This window comes from Lutra lutra, chromosome 16, assembly GCF_902655055.1.
Source record: "Lutra lutra chromosome 16, mLutLut1.2, whole genome shotgun sequence".
NCBI lineage: Eukaryota > Metazoa > Chordata > Mammalia > Carnivora > Mustelidae > Lutra > Lutra lutra.
This window is the reverse complement of record NC_062293.1, coordinates 59,817,601-59,841,627: the sequence shown is the minus strand read 5'-3', so window position 1 is coordinate 59,841,627 and position 24,027 is coordinate 59,817,601. Positions and strand designations below refer to the sequence as shown.

General features: G+C 52.9%; 1 pseudogene; it reads left to right on the top strand.

Annotated features, from left to right (window-relative positions):
• Positions 1–11,580: 11,580 nt before the first annotated feature.
• On the top strand, positions 11,581–19,928 carry LOC125086753 (zinc finger protein 594-like; annotated as a pseudogene).
• Positions 19,929–24,027: the final 4,099 nt, after the last annotated feature.

The window sequence follows — 24,027 nt, the reverse complement described above, 5'->3', positions numbered from 1 at the left end:
CCCGCTGACGACGGTTCCCTCACTCAGCCCGTGCCGGCTGCAGAGCCTCCCGGCAGAGGAGAACCCATTTCCGTCGGCTCCGGTGGGCCGGGTCACACCAGCAGCATCGTTATGGCTCAGACGAGTGTCCTGAGTCGGAGGGAGCTCCCACGCCTCCCCTGTTCCTCCTGCCTCCCACCCCAAGGCAGGTGCAAGAACCCCTCCCACCCCGTCCGGAAGGACCCTGGGCTGCCTGGAGAAGCCCTCCACAGTTAATACAGGTAACAAATGACGGCCGCCACACTTCCCGTTAATAGAACAATGTGTCCATCAGTAGGTGCCAAAACAGCGTAAGAAAAGGACAGATACTCCTGCGTCTTGATCCTTCCACTGGAAAACCTGGTTTTTTATATTTACCCGCATCTTACTGCCCAAATTTAGTGTGGTTAAAGTTTTAGATGACCCACAGTTGAGCAATTTAAATATTCTACCATGAGGAAACAACATTCAATGACTTAAAATATCCTGGGTCATTTGTTAAGTGATCCCTAAACTAAACAGCCTTTGAATTTTTTTTTTTTAAACATTAGATGCCTCCGCATTTTTTTTTTTTTTTTAACAATTGGGTATCAGTGGAATATGACTGGTTTTAATTAAATTGCAGGGGGACCTGGATGGCTCAGTCAGTTAAGCATCTGCCTTCATTCAGCTCAGGTCATAATCTCAGGGTCCTGGGACTGAATCCAAAGTTGGGCTTTCTATTTGTAGGGAATCCACTTCTCTCTCTCTCTCCCCCACTCTGCCCCTCCCTACTGTTCATTCTCTCTCTCTCTCTCTCTCTCTCTCTCAAATAAATAAAATCTTTTTAAAAATTGCAGAAGGTGGGGCGCCTGGGTGGCTCAGTGGGTTAAGCCTCTGCCTTCGGCTCAGGTCATAATCTCAGGGTCCTGGGATCCAGCCCTGAGTCGGGCTCTCAGCTCATCAGGGAGCCTGCTTCCGCCCCCCCCCCCCCCCGCCCCGCACCCTGCCTGCCTCTCTGCCTACTTGTGATCTCTGTGTCAAATAAATAAATAAAATCTTTTTTAAAAAACTGCAGAAGGTGGTATTTATGAGAAATGAAATTTCCCTGATGGTTAAAAAAAAAAAGCTTATTTGCATAACTTGTACACTTCTACCTCCCATGACGTACCAAACAAAAATAAATTTTCCAATACATTTACTGTCAAAGCTCTACAATGCTATTCTCAGTGACCCAAGACAAACTTCCTCTGAGGACATTAAAAATAAATTTTACCCTTGCCTTCCCCACTATTGCTTAGAAAAGATACCTAATCAATATCTCATAGCTCAAATCTCTGTTGCCTCACTAACCCAGTTTAAAATAATCTCACAATTCTTCACAATTTGAGATTTGCCCAGGAAAAAACAAACAAGTAACCAAACCCAAAACCCAACTATATAGCTATTTTTTTTATAGGTCAGTTTTGGCCCGTTTGGAGAACAACAGGTTAGTAACTAGTAAAAGCGAAAATGCAAACACCACACAGGACCAGACAACCTGATCTGCATATACAGACCCAGGAAGGGTGCCTTTGGAACACTCTGGTCCCAGTTCTCTGTTACATTCTTAAAAATGAGGGGTGCCTGAGTGGCTCAGTGGGTCAAGCCTCTGCCTTCAGCTCAGGTCATGATCCCAGGGTCCTGGGATCAAGCCCCGAGTCGAGTCGGGCTCCCTGCTCAGTGGGGAGCCTGCTTCCCCCACCCCCGCCTGCCTCTCTCTCTGTCAAATAAAATCTTTTTTAAAAAATGAGGCCGCCAAAGAGATTTTGTTCATGCAGAAACTACTGCTATTTACCTTATTGGAAATTAAAAGTGAGAAAGATTCAAGATGTTTATTAATTCACTTAGAATAGCAGTAAATCCAGTCACGTTGATATAAATAACATCTTTATGAAACAAGCTCTACCTTTTTCAACAAAAACAATGAGTGAGAAGAGCCTCATGGTGTCACAGTTTTGTAAATCTCTTTGAGGTCTGGCTTAACAGAAAACATTCTCACATCTGCTTCTGTAGTCGGCCCATTGCAGCACCAATGTCACAGCGCCTTGGAGAGGCCCTGCTGTACCTTCATGAGAGACAAAGCATGAACAAGGACAAACAACAGCTTAATGTTATTATGAAACTAGTTTCGATTTCATGGTCCAGACCACACTTTGAGAACCACTGCCCTAACAAGACTCACACACACATCTAAAGATGTTCTTTGGGGGCACTGGGTGGCTCAGTCAGTGAAGGGTCTGCCTTTAGCTCTGGTCGTGATCAGAAGGTCCTGGGATCAAGACCCGCGTCGGGCTCCCTGCTCAGCGGGAAGTCGCTTCTCCTTCTCCCTCTGCCGGCCACTCCCCCTGCTTGTGTTCGCTCTCTCTTCTCTCTCAAATAAATAAATAAAATCTTTAAAAGAAAAAAAAAGTGGAATCTCTATGTCTGTCCACCTGCCGGGACCACGAGGTCCATGGGAGCTGCAGGCCTGAGCGGCTGCCCACCACAGTACTTGCAGTGACTTAGAAAGCGTGGGCATGTGGTGGGCGTGCAGGAAACATTTGTGGAAGCGAGAGGGGCAGCGAGGGAGAAAGGGAGGAAGTATGAATATTGTTCTGCAGCTCGCTTTAAATTTAAACTTTAAACTTTATTTTAAAAGTATTAAATTATTATTAGTTCTGATTGTCTTGGAATTAATAATTACTAAAATTATTAAAATTATTTAAAATAAAATTTTGTGGACTTTTTTTTTCACAAGGTACGCTTTTAGGCCAAAGGGTAGGCAGGGCCAAAAGTCATGTGATTCTTCTATAATTGGTAAGCTTATTTTCTACTATCTAAAAATAAAGGTACAATTAAGAGGTTCCAGCTGTGCAATCACCACCAGCAGCACACGACTGCCACCTAGTGCTCGAGACGTTCTGGGCAAAATGGGATCATCCGGGGGGAACACTCCCCATCTGTGGCCAGCAGGGTCTATTCGGGAAAGACAGACCCCAGGGGATAAGCCGTGAAGTTTTACTGCTGTTGGAGGGGTCCAAAGAACTTAACAGGGCCTGGTCCAGACAGGTTCTGGTGACTGCAGGTCCTGCAAAGAGTCTGGAGGTGTACTCGATCTCCAGATGTACATACTGGATGTGTGCTACCTGAGAATGAGGGGTCAGGTTCCCGACTGTCCTGATTGTGCTGGTCAGTAATGGTGGAGACAGTCTGCCCGAGAGATATGACATACTGTAGGACTGGAAAGACAAAAAGAAAAAGAAGCCCAACTAGAGTCCTCTGATAGTTGACAAAATCTTCTTCTACTTTAGGAGTTTAACCAATCATTACACGGACGAGAGGAATGGGCAAAGTGCCAGTGGGAACATTCATGTTATTTAGAGACCTGTCTCACTTCTATGGTAATCTGGAGTATATACGAAACACTCTCATATAAAGCACAGGGTTTTTTAATTAAAAAAAAAAAACATTTTATAAAGCATAGATTTGTCCTTGAGCTGAGGTCAGGATAGCAAGAGCTATTCGGTTTTGGAGGGCGAGCTTTTGAACTTGTGGGTGACTCTGAGATGGGTTTTCTTAAAGGTGGCTGCTGTTTGCAATTTTACATCGACAGAGATGACTCCTAGGACAGATATGGCAAAAGGATAAAGCCATCAAGAAGCCCTCTTGTTTGATGTTGAGCCTTAACAATATCCTAATTATGAGGAATAACTGGCAGGTGGGGGAAGACTTTTCTGGAAGATATGGGCATCCCCAGGTGCATCAGCCAATGCAATCATAAGGGGTCATCCCTTATGTCCACAAATCCATGGTTAACTCCATAGAGTGGGAAGTGCTCCAGCTTATAAGGAATGACTTACAATCCCGGCCACAGAGAATCGGTCAAGGTGCTATTTGAGTTATACAATTGTTGGAGAATCCATCCCATTTTCCAGCTGTTCAAGTAATCATATGCCCACGGGGTCCTGTTATCCCCACAGAATAACCTGCATGAAGACTGTCCCTACATGAGCTCCTGGGGCAGTTTCTCTGAAGTCTACCTCAAGGTGTCTAGCTTCGGAAGCAAGAAACATTCCAAGACAATCAGAACTAGAATTTAACCTGAAAAGATGTGTTCCTGAAACATAATTTTTCTCTCTAAAATCACCTTTATTGGGGTGCCTGGGTGGCTCAGTGGGTTAAAGCCTCTGCCTTTGGCCAGGTCATGATCCCAGGGTCCTGGGATCGAGCCCCGCACAGGTCCCCTGCTCAACAAGGAGCCTGCTTCCCCCCTCTTTCTCTGCCCACCTCTCTGCCTATTTGAGATCTCTGTCTGTCAAATAAATAAATAAAATCTTTAAAAAAATATTTTAATAAAAAATAGATAAATAAAATCACCTTTATTTTCAGAGATAGCTAAATCAAGACTAATGTGTTCAAAAAACAAGTCTAGATTTTTGGGGGTTTTTTAAAGATTTTATTTATTTATTTATTTGACAGAGATCACAAGTAGGCAGAGAGGCAGGCACGGGGGGGGGGGGGGGGGCGGGGAGGAAGCAGGCTCCCTGCTGAGCAGAAAGCCTGATGGGAGGCTCCATTCCAGGACCCTGGGATCATGACCTGAGCTGAAAGCAGAGCCTTAACCCACTGAGCCACCCAGGCACCCCAACAAGTCTAGTTTTAATAAATTTGGCCTAATTATTTGCATAACCTCATAAGAACAGTGATTGGCCATATAGATCTAAAATTTGCTTTGCTGGAACTTTTCCTAAAGAATCTTGATTGAACTCTTCGTAGCCTCTCCAGAACAGAAGCCAATCCAAGCACTTGCCATCAGACTTGTCGTACCCGTAGATGTGGGCGGATTCCTCTTCACGCAGTCCCTCAAATATCCCGAGGTTCCTGCACCTGCCAGGAAGTTGACACTCTTTCCTCACCTGGTGAGGCTGCTGGGAACTCTGTAAGCAAGGTACCAGGCCAACAGTTCTAAGGGGCTTTATGAATCCAGGTTTCATGAAGTCAACCTTAGTTCCTTAAAGCTTTTTGGTCATATCTGCATGTGTCTCTCAAATACAACATTCCAGTCAAAGCCTTGGTAAGTGGCCACTGTTTCCAGTGGTGTCCTGTTACATGGAGAACAGACTCCTATTGAACTTATGCAAATGACTAATGTCTCCCTCGCTGAGACCTTTTGAATTTCAGAGGATTCAGACAGAAAAGTCAAATTCTTCAATCTGTTCACAAATGAATACTTTATTACATTTCTGTAGGTCATAGCTATCTTTTTTTCCCCTTTTTAAAAAATTAACATAGATGTATTATTGGTTTCAGGGGTACAGGTCTGTGAATCATCAGTCTTACACAATTCACAGCGCTTACCATAGCACATACCCTCCCCAATGTCCATCCCCCAGCCACCCCATCCCCCAACCCCCTCCACTCCAGCAACCTTATTTGTTTCCTATGATTAAGAGTCATTTGTGGTTTGTCTCCCTCTCCGGTTTCGTCCTCTTTCATTTTTCCCTCCCTTCCCCTATGATCCTCTGCCTTGTGTCTTACATTCCACACATTAGGGAGATCACATGATAATTGTCTTTCTCTGATTGACTTATTTCACTCAGCATAATCCCCTCGAGTTCCATCCACATCATTGTAAATGGAAAGATTTCAACTGTGGATGGACATCTAGGTTCTCTCCATAGTTTGGCTATCGGGGACATGGCTGCCATAAACATTGGGGTGCACGTGCCCCTTCGGATCCCTATGTTTGTATCCTTTAGGTAAACACTCAGAAGTTCGATTGCTGGGTCATAGGGCAGCTCTATTTGTAACTCTTTGAGGAACCTCCATGCTGTTTCCAGAGTGGCTGCCCCAGCTTGCATTCCCACCAACAGTGCAGGAAGCTCCCCTTTCTCCACATATTCGCCAGCATCTGTCATTTCCTGACTTGTTGATTTTAGCCATTCTGACTGGTGTGAGGTGGGATCTCATCGTGGTTTTGATTTGTATTTCCCTGATGCCAAGTGATGGGGAGCACTTTCTCGTGTGTCTGTTGGCCATCTGGATGTCCTCTTTGCAGAAATGTCTGTTCATGTCCTCTGCCCATTTCTTGATTGGATTATTTGTTCTTTGGGTGTTGAGTTTCGTAAATTCTTTATACATTTTGGATACTAGCCCTTTATCTGATACATCATTTGCAAATATCTTCTCCCATTCTGTCAGTTGTCTTTTGGTTTTGTTGACTGTTTCCTTTGCTGTGCAAAAGCTTTCGATCTTGATGAAGTTCCAGTAGTTCATTTTTGCCCTTGTTTCCCTCGCCTTTGGTGATGTTTCCAAGAAGAAGTTGCTGCGGCTGAGGTTGAAGACATAAGTCATAGCTATTTTTTTTAAGATTTTATTTATTTATTTGACAGAGAGATCACAAGCAGGCAGAGAGGCAGGCAGAGAGAGAAGAGGAAGCAGGCTCCCTGCTGAGCAGAGAGCCAGATGCGGGGCTTGATCCCAGAACCTTGGGACCATGACCTGAGCCGAAGGCAGAGGCTTACCCCACTGAGCCACCCGGGCACCCCAAGTCATAACTATCTTAAGAGAAAGTTTTCTTAATCTGAAAGAGCCAGCAATGTTTCAGGCAAGAGTAACAAAAGTATAATCACCTTCCTCAATTGATTTAGTCCCATTTATTCGGTTTGAATGTAACCTTTTAGTTAGTTCTGGAAATTCTTACCTCTTTTAATTTTATGATTTTTTAAGATTATTTATTCATTTTAGAGTGAAGGTGCCCACCGAGGGACAGAGGGAGACAGAGCCTTAAGCAGACTCTGTGCTGTGTGAGGAGCCTGATGTGGGGCTCGATCCCATGACCCTGAGATCAAGACCTGAGCTGAAACAAAGAGTCGGATGCTTAACCAACTGCACCACCCAGGCATCCCTAATTTTATGACTTTAAAGATATCAAAAACTTTTTTGTCAAAAAAGCCCTCATGAATTTCCTTGATGATGAAACACATTTTGCAAGTGACGAGACTGTAATGCAACTGGCAAGCATATTCAGTCATTTCGGTGACAGCAAACACTTCAATAACCAGAATTATCGACTGACGACCTTACACCGGGACACAACCTACCAACAAACAAGCCTAATTTGTCAAAGAGGCTTTGTTTACAATTCAAATCTTGGGGAAATTTGTTAGAATCTTAGAACGTTTTAAAGCACATGCCTTTTTGCGCCCATAAATAAACAAACAAAGCACACGCCTAAAGAGGGTTACAGCTCGACAGAGATCCAGTAAAGACAAAACACAGAAACTCTGGTTTTCCGGTAAAGAGAAAACAACTTTGATTACATTTCTTTACCAAGAGCAAACCAACAGTCCAAAGAGAACTTCGTCTTTTTAAAAGAGAGTAAGCAAAATTTTAGTCTTTTTTTTTTTAAGATTTTATTTATTTACTTGACAGAGATCACAAGCAGGCAGAGAGGCAGACAGAGAGAAGGAAGCAGGCTCCCCGCTGAGCAGAGAGCCCGATGCGGGGCTCGATCCCAGGACCCTGGGATCATGACGTGAGCCGAAGGTAGAGGCTTTAACCCACTGAGCCACCCAGCCACCCCCAAAATTTTAATCTTATACCAATGTACTTTTAAAATTCATTCATTTCGGGGCGCCTGGGTGGCTCAGTGGGTTAAAGCCTCTACCTTCGGCTCAGGTCATGATCCCGGGGTCCTGGGATCGAGCCCCCATTGGGCTCTCTGCTCAGCGGGGAGCCTGCTTCCCCCCCCCCTCTCTGCTTGCCTCTCTGACTGCTTGTGATCTCTGTCAAATAAATAAATAAGTAATCTTTTAAAAAATTTTTAAAAATTCATTCATTTCAATCTTCAAATCTTTCCTTTCCAAAGTTTTCCCATCAGAAACCTTCTACAAGTTTCTTTTGCATTCAGATTTTGTCCCAAGCCATTTCTCTCCAAACAACCAGTCTCCTTTAGGACAAAATTACCTTCTTTTACCTTCAACAAAAATGCATTCCCACTTCTTATATCTTTTTTACCTATCTCCTACTTTTCTACAGACAGAGTTGCTTCCTTTATTCCCATCAGTCTTAATAACATTCAGCAGAATTTTAACTCTTAGAAACCTTAGTCTCAGTAACCAACTGTGAATTGTTACCCCAGAATTCTTTGGCAAATTTATGAATCAATTAAGCCCAAGGCATATTTTCCAATACTCAAACAACCTGTTTCTCTGCATTAAGAAGCCAAAAGCACAAACCTACGGTCAGTAATCAATGTGTTAGCACTCCATTCCATTTGGAAAAGACCTAGATGTCCAACAAATTCAATCCCCATTTATCATTCAAACAAAATTTTAGGTTGGGGGCCATGGGTGGTTATTTAGCCTGGTTGATGGCCACACACATTCCCCAAGCAGCGCCTAGGCCTGGGTTCTGTTTTAGGGCCGGGACACCAAGTAAGACAACTACGGGACCACTGACCACAGGGAGGCATTCCACCAAAGGTCCCGCTGGAGAACAGTGTTCGAGGACAGCCCCGAGGGACGGCCGTACCTCCTGATCTGGGAGTTCGTAGGAGGCCAGGAAACACATAAAGTGGAGAATTTCCTCCTCAAGCATCAGAGGCCAGATGTGTTACAGCTTTGAAGGACACAGCCCAAGGGTGAGTCCGAAGGAAGAGAGAGGGTCCCCTAGCGGAAAGATGAGCTGCCAATCCCCAGTGGGGCACTGCCACATGGAATGGAGCTCAGACTCGTGGTCATGATTTCAGGCAGGGTATACCACTGACCTGAAAAAGGACCAGATCTACCCGAGGAGACGGACTCTTGGGGTGTCCCACCACAGCAGGGGTCCCACCAAGAAGAGGGCTGAGACAAGTGGCCTGGCACTTCCTGTAGGGGTGTCCCTCCAGCAGCAGGGAGAGCTGGAGCCCCGTTTGGCCCCAGCGAGTGGGAAAGAGGAGGGAGGACTCACTGCTGAGCCGCGTGGGAACTGTGGCCAGAAGACACGATGGTGGCTCAAGCCAGTGGCGCGGGCCTCTAGGAGCAGACCGCCAGTCCGAGTCAGAAAGCAGAGGGAAGGGGCCCTTTGTCCTCTGGGCGTGGCCAGTCCGCCCACACTGGGAAGCCGCTCACCCAGGCCTTCGGTCCTGTGAGGGGCCCTAGGTTTAGACTCCTGAAGGGCTGAAAAGAGCAAGGAGGGGGAGGGAAGAGACCCTCCAAACGGAAAAGGAGACATCCCTCACCCTTGGGGGCAAGGGAGATCCAGCTGGATCCCCCCAGGACTTCAGAGCCTCACGGAGGAGTCACCGAGGCTGGAGGCCATCAGTTCCCCAAGGAGAACTAGAATCGGTCCCCGGAGAATAAGTCCCAAGAGATTCCCAGAGGACACAGGAAGAGTCCTGGACAGGCAAAGGCTCCATGTGCGGGGTTCCCCCAAATGTACGGGAGCCACAAAGTCCCTGGGCAGGCCACCAAATATAGGGCCTAAATGGGGTGTCTCTCGGTCGGATGGGGGCCCCCAGAGCTGGGGTGAGGATCCGGTGGAAATCCGTACAGTGGACGAATTCACCTGAGAGAGAACAAGGGCGATGGCCGTTTACTGACCACACGGCAAGGGAGCTCAAGCAGAGCAGCAGAGGAGAGGCCATCTGTAAGGAAGGGGGGGGTGGCTTTTTAAGTGCAGGGAAGGTGAGCAGGCATGAGGACGTATGGAATTCTGCCCTTTTTGGTTACTGTGCCTGGTTGTGAGCAGCCCGTTGGTCAGGAAGGGCCTGTGGCTATTTTGAGGCGGGTCCCCTGATGGGCCTGTGTCCACCCAGGGGGTCAGTGTGGGCCTTTCTGCGTTCCATGCCTCAAGCCTGTTGGCCCGAAAGCGGCCTCTACACTCTCCTGTTCCACGAGCCGAGTGGTGCAGGGTTAGAGACGGGCTCGTCCCCTCGTTGTCCTTCGTGGGCCTGGTTCTTGGAGAAAGCCCGACTCCGGAGGCCTCCGGGTCCGTCCTGCACGCGTCACATGCTGTCTTACAAAGGCTCGGGGGCTGTGCGCTGTGTACCGCTCCCACGACAGCTCTCCGTGACAGGTACCCGTGGACGTGTCTGCGAACCTCGTCCGCGGGACTCTCGGTTCCACAGGAGGGCCTCGGGTCCGGCTGCCCGTTCATCCCAGGGCCTGGCAGCGTGGGCATCCATAGACATTTGCCGCACCGACGAGTCACAGGATGGACCCGCGCTGCTTGCGGGGCGGGGGCCGCATGTTCAGCCCCCGGAGAATCAGAAGAGCTCCTCCCGGAAGAAGGTGGTGGGGGAGGGACGCAGGGGAGCCGGGCAGGGAAGAAACTGAAACCCTAGAACAAACCCAGTCCGCACAGGGCTGTGTCTCGACAAAAAGGGGGTTCCTGCCCCTCCTTTCACGGCCCACTTTCATTTCCTGCCTAAAGCAGATCTTCGTTCTTAAAACAAACACCCCCAAATCTAACAAAACCCCTTTATTTTGTTAACTTAAAGACAACGTCAGAAACGCGGGAACATGTTCGCGTTCCCAGTGTTTCCGCGGAGGAGGAAGACAGCAAGGACCCGAGGACGGATCAGAAGCTCGCGGCGGCGCAGGCAGGCCCCAGGGGCCCGGGGTCGCGCCCGCATCGGGGCCCCCCTCCCCCGGCCGGCGCGCGCGGTGTCGAGGACCGCGGAGACTGGGAACGGACCTGCGGAAGCAGCTCACGCCGACGGCTCGGGCCGAGGGCGCGGGTCCGCGGAGCAGCCAAGACCGCGCGCGCGGCCAGCGCGGGGACGCGGAGAACGTAACGGGCCAGGGTCGCGCGGCCCCGAGCGGCCGGAGCGACGCGGGCTCCGCGCCAGCCGTCCCCGCGCACCTGCACAGGCCGCGGCGGGCATCGCGAAGGGAAGGGCTCCGCGAACCGCCACAGAGGCCTGCGGGGGTGAGGGAAGGAGTAAGGGAAACTGAGAACAAAAACGTAAAACCGTCCGCGTGGGTAGCCCACCCGCACGCATCGGCCGCAGCCACACCGCCGACGGGTGCCGCAACCGGGACAACCCGCACGTGCACCAGCCCCGCCCCACGGCGCCTGCCGGCGTCCACTCGCGCGAGACCCGGCGGACGTCTCGGGACCCGCCGAGTCTGCGCAGAGGATCCCCCCGAGCGGGCGGGGGCGGGCACCGCGGAGCTGCCCGAGTCTGCGCAGAGGAGGCCCCGAGCGGCGGAGGACGGGCGCGGAGGAGCTGCTCGAGTCTGCGCAGAGGAGACCCCCCGGACGGGCGGGTACTGACACGGCGGAGCTGCCCGAGCCTGCGCGGAGGAGAACCCCCCGAGCGGGCGTTGCCCGCCTCTGCGCAAAGGAGACCCACCGAGCGGGCGGGAGGCGGGGCCGCCCGAGTCTGGGCAGAGGAGGTCCCTGGGCGGGCTGGAGGCGTCCCGCGCGGAAGCGGGCGGCGGGGATGGGGGGGATCGCCGGCTCTGGGAGAGCCTCTGACGCGGGCGGAGCGGGAGCTGCGCGATGGCCGCCGTGGAGGGGGCCGCGGTCCAGCGGGAGGCTGGGGTGGCCTGGACATGAGACCCGCTGCGTGCGCAGAGCCGGCGCCGGGGCATCCTTCCCCGGGAATGCGGAGCGCAGAGCACACCCCTGGAGGCTGGCAGTGGGGAGAGCCCGGGGCCTCGGGGACGGCGGGGCTGGGCCCCCTGCTGACTCCCGGCGCGCGCCTCCACGACCCTCCGCTGCCTCCCCCTGCCCCGGTGGGTTCCAGTTCGCGAGCTGCCGGTCCCCCAGGCCCAGCCCCCGCAGCAGGCTACCCTGCTCCCTGTCCTGCGCCCGGCGTCTTTGCACAACACCTGGTTCCTGGGTGACCTAGGGCCCCGATGGGGGACTGGACCGAGCCACAGGAATGAGCTGCGGGGCCAGACGCGTGGCCTTACTTGACCTGGAGTGGTCCTGCCCTGGGAGGTCAGAGGAGGGAGCGGGGTTCGGACCAGCGCTGCACATCCTCCTATGAGTAGCCTCAGACGCCCGTTCGTCTGGGGAGCCCCCCCCGGAGTCGCCCCCGCACCCCCCGAGCTGCTCGTGTCTCGCAGCCAGTTGAACTGGTGCTCGCGAACCTGTGTCCCGTGTGCCTGAGTGGGTCGTCTCCGCCCCGTCTGTAGGCAGCGGCGCTGTCTTTGTAGCGCACGGGAAATGTGGCTTGAGAAGGACTGGACCGGTTAGAAGGTGCTACAGGTGGTGGCAGCTGCGGGAAGGATTTGCTAAGGTCCCCGGCTGGAGAATGATGGCCCCTGGGGACTGCAGACAGCCTTTCCCCCGCTAATGCCGTTGGGTTTTATTTGAATTTGTCCAACATTTTAAAACGCGGAAATGTCTTTCCCATCTACTCACACAAGATCGAGGCTTCAGCATGTCTTGAAATCTCAGACGCGTGCACAGGGGCTCCCCATGTCTACATGGTGCGTTGAGCAGGAAATGAGGCGCCCCGCTTTCAGACTCAGCATCTGATTTCCAGAGCCCCAGTCCCCACCAGGCACCGTCTCCTGACACGAAAGCAGTGTATCATTTTGTCGTGTATCATCACCCAGCTCCCTTCACACCGTCTGATGGCGCGCCTGGCCTCCTGCGGCTGTGTGGGCTCTGGATTCCCAGTGTAGACAAGGGCATCGCAAGGGGTAAAGGGACAGTGTGGGGAGAAGCACAATGTGTGGGAAAGTTTGGGGAGACATTGGAGCACAGATTTGCTCTTAGGTGAATCATAGAGGAGGGCTGTCTCCCCCCACACACACACACCCTAATCGTGTCCCTTCAGTATATTGAAGTCCTCCCCCCAGTAGCTCAGAAGGGGGCCTTCCTGGAAATAGGACCATTGCAGGTGTCATCAGTTAAGGTGAGGTCTACTGGAATAAAACAGCTCCCCCGCCCTCCGCCGCAGAATCAGCATGAATGGTGTCCCTATAAGAACAGGCCCACGTGAGGAGGCCAAATCAGGGAGAAGCCGTGCAGATAAGAGACATAAGGACTGCGTCCTGGCACCGAATACTGGGGGGTGAGGGGGTGGGGTGCAGGCGATCCCTGAGCCCGCGGATGGAAGCCACCTGCCCGCGCCTTCCTTCAGATTTCTGGCCTCCAACTGCGAGAGAACAAATTTCTGCTCGAACCACCCAATCGGCGGTCCTTCTAGAAAGCAGCCCTAGGGAATGATGTAGCTCGGAAGTCAGGAGGAGCCATTATTTCCCTTAATAGATGATTTAAAAATTCAGTTTTCGATCATTGTCATCAGGGAAAGCAGGACTTGAGAAAAGTACTTCGTCCAACAGCATTAGCTTTACCAGCTGGAGCCAGGACACAAGATTCGTCAGGGATCTTCCAAGCAATCCAAACTCGAGGGGAAAAGGTTCTGGACTCTGATGGGGTTGGAAAGGGCCAAAGGAGGGGTTTCCAGAGTTTGCAGGTGTGGAAAGAGGGGACTCCAAGATGAAACCACAGACCAGCGGAGTCACCAGGAGGGCTTGGTAGGTCCCGACGGCCAGGCCCCCTCCCGCCCGCTCTCAGTGGGTGTGGGACGCTGCTGGAGAACTACCGTTCTTACCAAGCCCCCGGGAGAGGCTGACAGTGTGTGGACCGCATTTTAGGTGGCATAAACGACTGCGTCTCTGGCCTAGAAGTCCCCGGAACACTAGCCTCCATGAGGGCAGGGACTTTGTCTTGTTCACCACGGCATCCCAGGGCCTACAACAGTGCCTGGACTCCGTAGGATCACGGTACTTGTTCGGTGAAAACGGGTCATTTGGCAGAAATGGATAGTAAGAAAGGGGAACAAGTGTAAAATGACGAGTTCATCTTTACCCATTTGCTTCACAATCCAGTAAGACGGGACGAGAGATGCACAGCGGGTATAGACGAACATGTGGGTGAGGAACAGGAGTTCCAGATCACGATTCATCTGGGACGGAGGAGGTCACAGGAGCAAGAGGTGATGTGATCACTGAGATGTCACAGAACGGACTAGGGACTGAGCCTCCGTATCGCATGTAATACACGGAGAAATGGGTAAAGACGGTACAAAAGCGGTTGAAATATCACCCACTGTGGAAGCCGAGGGAGAAAAGAATTTCAGGAATTATTGGGCCAAGGGGTAACCTGCTCCCATATTCTGCAGCTTTTTATTGGGTGCGCGCTGCATTCAGGGTCCCGATCCAACGCTGAAAACAGAGCCCGCCAGCCCCGTGGGGTCTCTTCACCTGCGGGGGCTTCCTCGGCTCGAAGACACTGAGGGACCAGTGCTCTTCCCTCTGCTGGACGTCCGCTGGAGTGCGCCTGAGGGAGGCGGGGACGCTCGCTCCCCCGCCCCGCCTCTGCTCAGGACGCCAAACCCCAGCTAGTGACACTTCTCTGATCTAGACGCTGCTTGCGTGCTGACGATTCTGCAATCTGTCTGCGTTCTAGACGCTCCTCCCGGGCTCCTGACCTGCTGACCTGTCAGCTCTGCAGACTCTCCTCCTGGATGCCTCATGGGTATCGCTGGCACATCTGGGATTTTCCTTCTCTGTCTCCTGCTCATCCCGTCTTTGCCTCCAGCTACTCAGCTCAGCCGGCTGCCCAGGTTGGGAATGTGGACGCCATCCGCAATGCATGCCCTGGCCCCCAGCCCCTCTAGGACAGTGCCAGGTCTGGCTTCTCTACAAATTCGGTCCCCCCGTGCCCTCTGCCTGGAGCTCCCTGGGGTGCTTCCTGGCTCCAAGGCAGGTCACTGCTGGGGTCACCTGCCTGATACCCCACTTGCAGCCTTGACCTACCATCCATCCTCTGGAAAACGATCAGAACAGGCTCCTAAGACCGTAAATCTGCTGACACTATTCTCCCGCGTTAATCCCTTCAGGGGCTCCCTGTGGCCCTGGGGAGAAAGCCCAAACTTCTTGGTCCTCCTTGAGTTGACCAGCCCTTCTCAGCTCTGACTTCTGCTGTCGCACACCCCGGGTTCGGTCGCATGGGACGTGTGGGACGCCCACGGCTCCTCTCATGTCCCACCTGTGCACGTGCTGCAGCCTCACGGAAAGTCTGGTTGTCTCACATGGTCTCTGAGGCCTCGGCTTAGAAGCTTCATCCTTCCGGAAGTTTCCTTACCTCTTCCCCCTCAAGGATGTGCCCTTCCTGTGAGGTCCCATGGCACCCCGTGCACAGCCTTCCTGAGCCCCCAGCCCAGCAAGGGCTCCTCAAGGAGAGGGACTGTCCTCCGTATTGTCCTGCCTTGTCCTCATTACTTCCCACCTAGTGCAGTGCAAGGCCCACAGCAAGGCTCAGGGGGCAGATCAGCCCTGGGGAGCGGCAGACAGAAATCCAGCAAAGGTGAGGAGTTGCCGACAAGACAGGGTAATGTGGGGGTTTCAACGTGGTCTCACACCTTTCTAAAGCGGGGACGGGATTGGCCGTGGAGAGCCAGGGTCATGTGTGACCTAGCAGAGCTCCAAGGAGAGAAGGGAAGGCACAGGTGTCTGCTGCTCTCCTGGGTGGTCCCTGACCAGGACCTTCTGTTTCAGGAATTCAGGATGCTGCAGGATGTGGCCGTGAGTCACGGGGGATGCTGGGATGCTGGGCCGCAGGCCTGTGCCCCATGGAAGGTCTGTGGAGAGGAGACGCTGGAGGAGGCCCAGCTTGTCCCACCAGGAGAGCACTGAAACATACAGACAAGGAGAGTCCATAAAGGGACCAATGGTATCCAAGCATCCAGGATTCCCAGTGGCTTTGACACCTGGTGGCAGAAGGTGCTTGTGGTCTAGGCCAAAGGGTGTCCAGCCCCATCTGGTGGGGGGGGCAGGTGGGCACAGTTCCAGGTTTGCCCTGGTGTTCTGGAAGGACTGGGCTCCCACCTCCTCCTCCACCCTTCTCTGTCCTGCTTGTGTTACTGGGTCTGTAACTTTCTCCTTGGCCAGCGGGCACGAGGTTTAGATTTTGTCCGTGGACAGTGCTGGAGGGACAGTGCAAGGCCACAGGAAAAGGAAGGGAGTTCTCCTCCCGGTGCTGGTGTGCGGCGTCATTATTTTTTTCTTTTAAGAACTGTGTATCTTTTTTTTTTTTTTAAAGATTTTATTTATTTGTCAGAGAGAGAGGGAGAGAGAGCAAGCACAGGCAGACAGAATGGCAGGCAGAGGCGGAGGGAGAAGCAGGCTCCTGCTGAGCAAGGAGCCCGATGCGGGACTCGATCCCAGGACGCTGGAATCATGACCTGAGCCGAAGGCAGCTGCTTAACCAACTGAGCCACCCAGGTGTCCCGAACTGTGTATCTTTAGAAGGGGCGTCTGGGTGGCTCACTTGTTAAGCGTCTGTCTTCAGCTCAGATCATGATTCCAGGGTCCTGGAATTGAGCACCATGTCAGGCTCCCTGCCCAGTGGGAAGCCTGCTTCTCCCTCTCCCACCCCTCTGCTCTGTTCCCTCTCTTTGTCTCTCTCTGTCAAATAATTTTTTTTAAAGATTTTTTTTATTTATTTATTTGACAGAGAGAGATCACAAGCAGGCAGAGAGGCAGGTAGAGAGAGAGGAGGAAGCAGGCTCCCTGTCGAGCAGAGAGCCCGATGCGGGGCTCGATCCCAGGACCCTGAGATCATGACCTGAGCCGAAGGCAGCGGCTTAACCCACTGAGCCACCCAGGCGCCCCTGTCAAATAATTTTTTTAAAAAACTTTAAAAAGTTAATTACTTTTAAAAATTGTATATATTTATTAGAGTGAGCACGGGCAAGGGTGTTCCAGTGGTGACCACAGTCTCCAAAAGGAGATGGAGATGTTGGTATTTAGGAATGCCAGCATGGTCTACTTATCATTTCAGATCCAGAGACCAGGAACAACATAAAGGGCCAGAAGTTGAAGTTGGACCTTCCTGGAGACAAAGATGCAGCAAAGTTTGTATCCAAAGGACACCAGAGACAGATGTGTCAAGAGCATGGGTTGGCTGAAACTGGTGACCCTGCAGCCCGGTCATTGAGGCGTCAGGTGAGCCCCTCAGAGGATGCAGGGGTGCTCCCTCCTGCCCAAGGGAGAGCTAGCAGGGAACCAGATCTCATCCCCAAGAAAGCCATCACAGGAGGGAGAGGCCGTGGATGTAATGGGAGAGAAAGAACACGTTCTGATGGAGAAAGATCACGCAGCCATGAGATCTGGGGCAGGAACTTCCAGCAGAAGTCAGAAGTCACCCAGCACCAGAAAACGGGGAAAATGAAGAAAACCTATCAATGTAAGGAATGTGGGGAAACGTTTGAACCTGATCATCCATGAGAGAATTCATACGGGGAAGAAAACTTACTTGTGTGCGAATGTGGGAAGGACTTACACCAGAGCTCCAACCTGGCCAGGCACTGGCGGATCCGCAGAACCCCTACACGTGTCAGGAGCGCAGCAAGGCCTTCAGCCAGAGCTCAGACCTGGACATCCACATAGAGTGCACACTGGAGAGAACCCGTACGAGTGCCACGTGTGTGGCCAGACCTTCAGCCAGAGGTCACACCTGCTGACGCATCAGAAAATCCACACTGGGGAGAAGTCTTATCCGTGCAGCGAGTGCGGGAAAGCCTTCCAGCAGTGCTCACTCCTCGTCCAGCACCACAGAGTTCACACCAGGGAGAAGCCCTACAAGTGCGGGACCTGCGGGAAGCCCTTCATCTGGTGCACAGCCTTCCTCAAACACCAGAGGCTTCACACTGCAGAGAAACCCCAGGGACGTGGGAGGACGCCGAGCCAGGACCAGGTGCCTGGGGACAAGCAGGGAACTCGCAGGGAGGTGAGAGCACACTGGCGTGGTCAGCGTGCTAGAACCATCCAGGGCAGCTCGGACCTCATGTGACCTCCGGTAGCTCGCGATGGAGAAAAGCCCCAGGCATGTGCAGAGTGTGGGAAATCCTTGCAGCAGAGCTTGGACCTCACGAGGCACCGTAGCGCCCACAGCGGGAAGAAACCTTACCCCTGTGCTAAATGCGGGAAGTCTTTCAGGGGCAGCTCTGACCTCATAAACACCACCGTGTGCGCACGGAAGGGAAACCCCGTGATTGCCCCAAGTGTGGGAAGGCCTTCGGTCAGAACTCCCACCTGTCACTCACCAGAGGATCCACACTGGAGAGAGACCGTTTGAATGTGGCGCCTGTGGGAAGGCCTTCAGGGGGTGCATGGTCTTCCTTAAACACCAGAGGCTGTACCCGGGGAGAAGCGAGGGGGCTGGCGAGAGCCTGCAGACAAGACTCAAAGGAGACAGAACCTAAGGGAGACCATTCTTACTGCACCATGGAGCTGTTTATTGTTGGAAAACATCTGGAGGCAGGAAGACATCGGAGTGTTGCACCGGACGGGAAGCCCGAGTGTAACCAGGGGGCAGAGCTCGGGCATAAAGTCTGTCTTCTGACTCGGAGGTGACACGCTCTTTGCCCAGATTGGAACATGTGTCACGCTTGCTTGAGATCTCTGCTCCAATGTCCTCTCTTCTGAGAAGCCTCCCCTCCCGCTAGGATACTGGGTTATCCCTGCTCACACAAATGTCCACAGCTAGCTGGGCGGGCACAGCGGCTCACGCACCTCAGGAGCCTGAGGACCATGGCAGCCCAGGTGTCCGGGTGATCAGATGTCCATCAGCACGGTAGCCTCCCGAGAGCAGGGAACCAGCAGACCACCTACAGAAGGGCGGATCAGCCCAGCTGGGAAATGGGAGTTCACAGCTCTGGGCTGACTGGAAGTGTCCAGAGGTACACAGGTGGTCAGCATACGACGGCCTGCAGGCTGGATGCACATCTAGCTTGTGGCCTGTTTTTGGAGCCCACGAGCTAAGAAAGGGTTTTGCAGTGTCTAAGTGCTCCGAAAGGCAGGAAGAGCAGGTGACAGGCACGTATGAGGCCCATGTAGGTAACTACTCACTCTCCGGCCCTTACAGGAGAGACCTGCCAAGGCCTGGGCCAAGGGGCAGCTCAGTGTCGTCCCACCGACACCCCAGGAACCCACATGCTCCCTCTTGCTCCCGCATCCCGTGGGCTACACCGTTACTCTGCATGTTGAAGCTCAACCCCCCTCCCCAGGTCTGCTGCAGCTCATGGAAAGCAGAGCTGCAGTCCAAGGGACAGACAGGTTCCTTCTCGGCAAGGGTCAGGGAAGGCGCCCGCCCTACCCCGCTTTGTGGACACTTAACTACACGGCCACATCTGTCTTCCAGGGAGGCTGCAAACACCTCTCACGGAGTGGCCACTTGCCCAGTTAGAAGTCTTACTCTGGCACTCCGCCCCCAGGGAACAGCTCCCGCTTCTGCATCCAGGTGCTGCCACCTGACCGGGGGAGTCCTGGCTCCAGAACGAGAGTGGAGCAGGACCAGGTGGCAGAGGATGTGGGCCAGAGCCCAGGGGGGTGGAGGAGAGCGCTGGGCTTGGTGGCCACTCCAGAAACGGCCACCACTCCAGCTGTGGTGCCTCATCATGGGGACTCTGAGAAGAGCTGAAATCGGAGACATCCTTCGTAAGCAAAATATTGACCTGAGAACATCTCTTTTGACATGTTGGCACAAAAGAACGGAGGCTCTGTGTGCTTCCTTTGATTCTGTTAGAGGAACTGTTCCTTACACTTGAGGGGTTCTGGGGGTCAGAGGGGCCGTCCTTGTATGATCGGCATTTGTCCGTTTCTGTGTGGACGGGGTTTGCTCACAGGTAGGGTTTGGCAGGGGGCTGGCTTGGGGCTGAGGGACCCCGTCAGTCCAGGAGCCCTGTTCTCTTCCCCTGGACACCTCCAAGTTAATGAAGCTGTCTTCCACGGTCACTTCTAACCTTAAGAAATAGGCCTTATAGGGGCGCCTGGGTGGTTAAGTCGGTGGAAAGTCCAACTTTTGATTTCGGTTCAGGTCAGAATCTCAGGGTCATGGGATCGAGCCCTGTGTCGGGCTCCGTGCTCAGTGGGGAGTCTGCTGGAGGTTCTCTCTTCCCCTCTGCTCCTCCCACCGCATGTGCGCTCTAAAATAAATAAATCTTGGCGCCTGGGTGGCTCAGTGGGTTAAGCCGCTGCCTTCAGCTAAGGTCATGCATGATCTCAGGGTCCTGGGATCGAGTCCCGCATCGGGTTCTCTGCTCGGTGGAGATCCTGCTTCCCCCCCCCCTCTCTCTCTGCCTGCCTCTCCATCTACTTGTAATCTCTCTCTGAAATAAATAAATAAAATCTTAAAAAAATAAATAAATAAAATAAAATAAAATAAATAAATCTTGAAAGAAAAAAAAAGAAATAGGGTTTACATTTCTACACTAAGGATGAAGAAAAAGACTAAGAGGTTCAGTATTTTGCACAAGATCAAGGATGCCTCAGTGGCCGAGCCAAGATCTGAGCCTAAGTATGACATCTAAGGCGCTCACACGGCTCCCGGTTGGCTCAACAGAGCCACAAGGAGGAAGAGGAAGGCGGCTTTTCACATTTATGACTTGAAGTGTGGGGCAGGAAGAACCAGCCTCCTCGTTCTGGTCACAGATAGGTGGGTTCTTGGTCCCAGAGACCTGCCTGCCCCTGCTGCCCCAGGGAGCCACACGGAATTATATTCGCTCTGTCCCCAGACTGCAGAACAGAACATGAGAAGTGATGGCTTTTCTTTCAAACCTGGAAATACTTCTGTCACCCACAAAACCAGCAAAAAGAAGAGTCTTACGGAGCAGACGCGCGCATCTCTGTACACAGACAGGACGTCTGCTTCTGGCCATGAAGGAGTCACGAGGACTGGATTTACCATCCATGGCCCCCCTTACCCAACTAAGAAGCCAGACAGGACAATGGACCACAAGAGGTGCCGGACAGAGAGCCCCAAGAGAAGGGGACAGGGGAGGCAAGTCCCAGACCGGCCCAGCTGAAGGGATGGAGCTGAGAGTCGCAGAGGGGAGAGCTAGCTGCCCCCAGACCTCAAACACATGTGCTGGAACCATGTCCCCCACCTGGACCCAGGGACAGAACCCGTGGGAGGCACGGGCAGCGTTCCTGGGGCTCACACATGTCTGGGAATGGCTGGAGAGGAGAACCCTTGCATGGGCACACACTCAGCAGGGCCATGCAAGGGTCTGACTGCGGGCATCAGCATATTAGCCCTGGGCCCCAAGGCTGCTCGGTCCCCTCCAGCCACGCAGGAAGTCGAGCCTCAAGAGAACCAAACTGTTACCAAGTAACTTACCTGCATCCTAGTCCAAAGCTCAAAATATGGAAAGAAATTGAGAAAAAGGTGGGGGGGTGCCCGAATGGCTCAGTGGGTTAAGCATCTGCCTTCGGCTCAGGTCATGATCCCAGAGTCCTGGGATCGAGTCCCGTGTCGGCCTCCTTACTCAGCAGGAGCCTGCTTCTCCTGCCTCTCCCCCTGTCCCCCCACACTGTGCATTCTCTCTCTCTCTCTCTCAAATAAATAAATAAAATCTAAAGAAAAAAAACACACCACCAACAATATCAAATTTACAAGGTCTGGGACACAGTCAAAAACTCAAAGCAGACCAAGAAACAGAAGAAAATATGAACTGTAATGATAGAGAAATTACCAATAGAAACAGATCCAAAAATGGCGCAGATGATAGCTATGAGACGGGACACTAAACACAACTATTGTGCTCCATATGCATGCCCCAGAAGGGAAAGGAAACATGAGCACGGAGAGAGAGACACAGAAAGACATAAACTGGGGTGCCTGGCTGGCTCAGTCGGGAAAGGCTGCGAGTCTTGATCTCAGGGTGATGGGTTTGAGCCCTATGCTGTGTAGAGATGACTTAAAAATAAAAACTCTTTAAAAAGTAAAAATAGGGGTGCCGGGGTGGCTCAGTCAGTTAAGCGTCTGCCTTCGGCTTAGGTCATGATCCCAGGGTCCTGGGATCTAGCCCCGCATCGGGCTCTCTGCTCAATGGGGAGCCTGTGTCTCCCTCTCCCTCTGCCTGCTGCTATGCCTACCTGTGCTTTCTCTCTATCCATCTGTCAAATAAATAAATAAAATCTTTTAAAAAACAAAAAATAAAAATAAAAAGCGGTGCCCAGGGGGCTTAGTTGGTTAAGCGGCTCAGGTTATGATCTCGGGGTCCTGGGATCGAGTCCTGACTCAGGCTGGCTCAGTGCTCTGCGGGCAGTCTGCTTCTCCCTCTGCCCCTCTCCCCACTCACTCTCTCCTTTGCTCTCTCTTGAATAAATAAAATCCTTTAAAAAAAAGACATAAACTGAATTCTAGAATTTAAATTACTATGTTTGAGGGGCGCCTGGGTGACTTAGTCACTAAGCGTCTGCCTTCAGCTCAGGTCATGATCCCAGGGTCCTGGGATCGAGCCTCGCATCGGGCTCCCTGCTCACGGGGAGTCTGCTTCTCCCTCTCCCACTCCCCCTGCTTTTGTTCCCTCTCTCGCTGTGTCTCTATCAAATAAATAAATAAGATCTTCAAAAATAAATAAATAAATTATAATGTCTGAGGTGAAAAATGGGGATAGAAACTACCAAAATACCTGAAAAAAAAAAAAAACATAAAGAAGAACAGCACACCAGGGAGCCATGGGACATTGTCAGTCACCCAAGTATACACGCGGTTAGAGTCCCGGGGGAAGAAGAGGAAAGCAGGAATGTCCTTCAGGCCATTGGGGGTGATGGCTTCTAAATCCGATGGAAAGAATCAGCCCCCAGAGGGAAGGGGCGCGGACGAACACGGGGCGGCAGGCACAGAGACGCACACCCCAATGGCCTCCCGCGATCAGACTGGCGGAAAGCACCAGTGAGCATGCAGGCCACGGGGCCGGCTGCGGTGCTGAATCCATGGCAGGGATGAGGACGCCGCTGGTGCGTAGAAGGGAGCACCGGCTCTCCAGGAACCCCGAGAACAGAGCACCTGCACGGCAGGATCCGTGACGGAAGAACCTTCCCGGACAGACCTCCGAACACCTTGCCTTCGCGGCCCGCTGGGAAGCCCACTGGGGAGACCAGACACACACACAGCGTGGAAAGGGGCGTCAGTCCCCATATCCGCTCCCAGGGGCTGCCCGCAGCTCTAATGCAGAGGGCATGAGGTGCCCATAACGATCAGTGCGGAGGCGAAGGTGCTGTCAGCACTGTCCTCGCACCCTGCTGCTGGCGAGAAGGTGCCCCGAACGGAGGGTAGTCAGAGGAGGAGACAGGGTAAAGGAGAAAAGGACACGCATTCACGGGCGCCCAGCTAACCTGGCAAGAGCGAGAGGGAAGGGGCAGGGCTGGGGGTCCACACCACATCCAGAGGACAGACACGGTGCGTCTCGCCATCTGTTCTAGTCGAGAACAAGCCATCTCAGAGCCATGCTGTGGGCTGTCCTGGGCGGAGGAACGCATGTGAGAGCACAAGCCCGTGACACGAGGAAGCCGCACCCAGGAGGGTAGGAGTCCCAGCGGACACATCGGAGCCAGCTTGCGTGTGGCAACGGTGTGTCCAAGACGGGAGAAACGTGCAAAACCAGGAAGGAAGGAGAGCAACGACGGCTGTGACAGAAGAGACTCAGACTGGCACAGTGAGATCTGAGCTGCTCGGGCACCCGGGGCCACTCGAACTCGGGAAAACGGTGTCGTGGACCAGCCCCTGCGGCCCCAGAAAGCCTGCGGTTTGCACAGGCAACCGCCTCCCTGTCCCCCCCACCCCACATAACAGGTTGCCAGGTTGCCATGGGCGACAAGGCACTCTCACACCAACGCCACCGGCATGGCCTGGGGATAAAGGATCTGCCTGGGAAGAGGAAGGGCGGCCAAGCCATCACGACGCTCCCGTCGGCCCCTGGCAGTGGACGCGTCCGGTTCGCCTCTGTGGCCTCTAGTTCGTGGGAGCCACTCGTGTCTTCACATCGGGCTGGCCCCCCTGGGTAGACGCGGCAACTCCCCTCTCTAGCCTGTCTGTGAGGAACAAGACCCAGCAGCCGCCACAGGGGTATGTGCTGTCTACTGACCCCAGGGAGGAGGAGGGAGAACGGGCTTTGGCTCGGAACGCGTGCATCCTGCCGTCCGTCCAGCTGCAGATGGCTGTGCACAGTGCCCGTTCCATGACGCTAAAGGAGCCAAAACCAGAAGG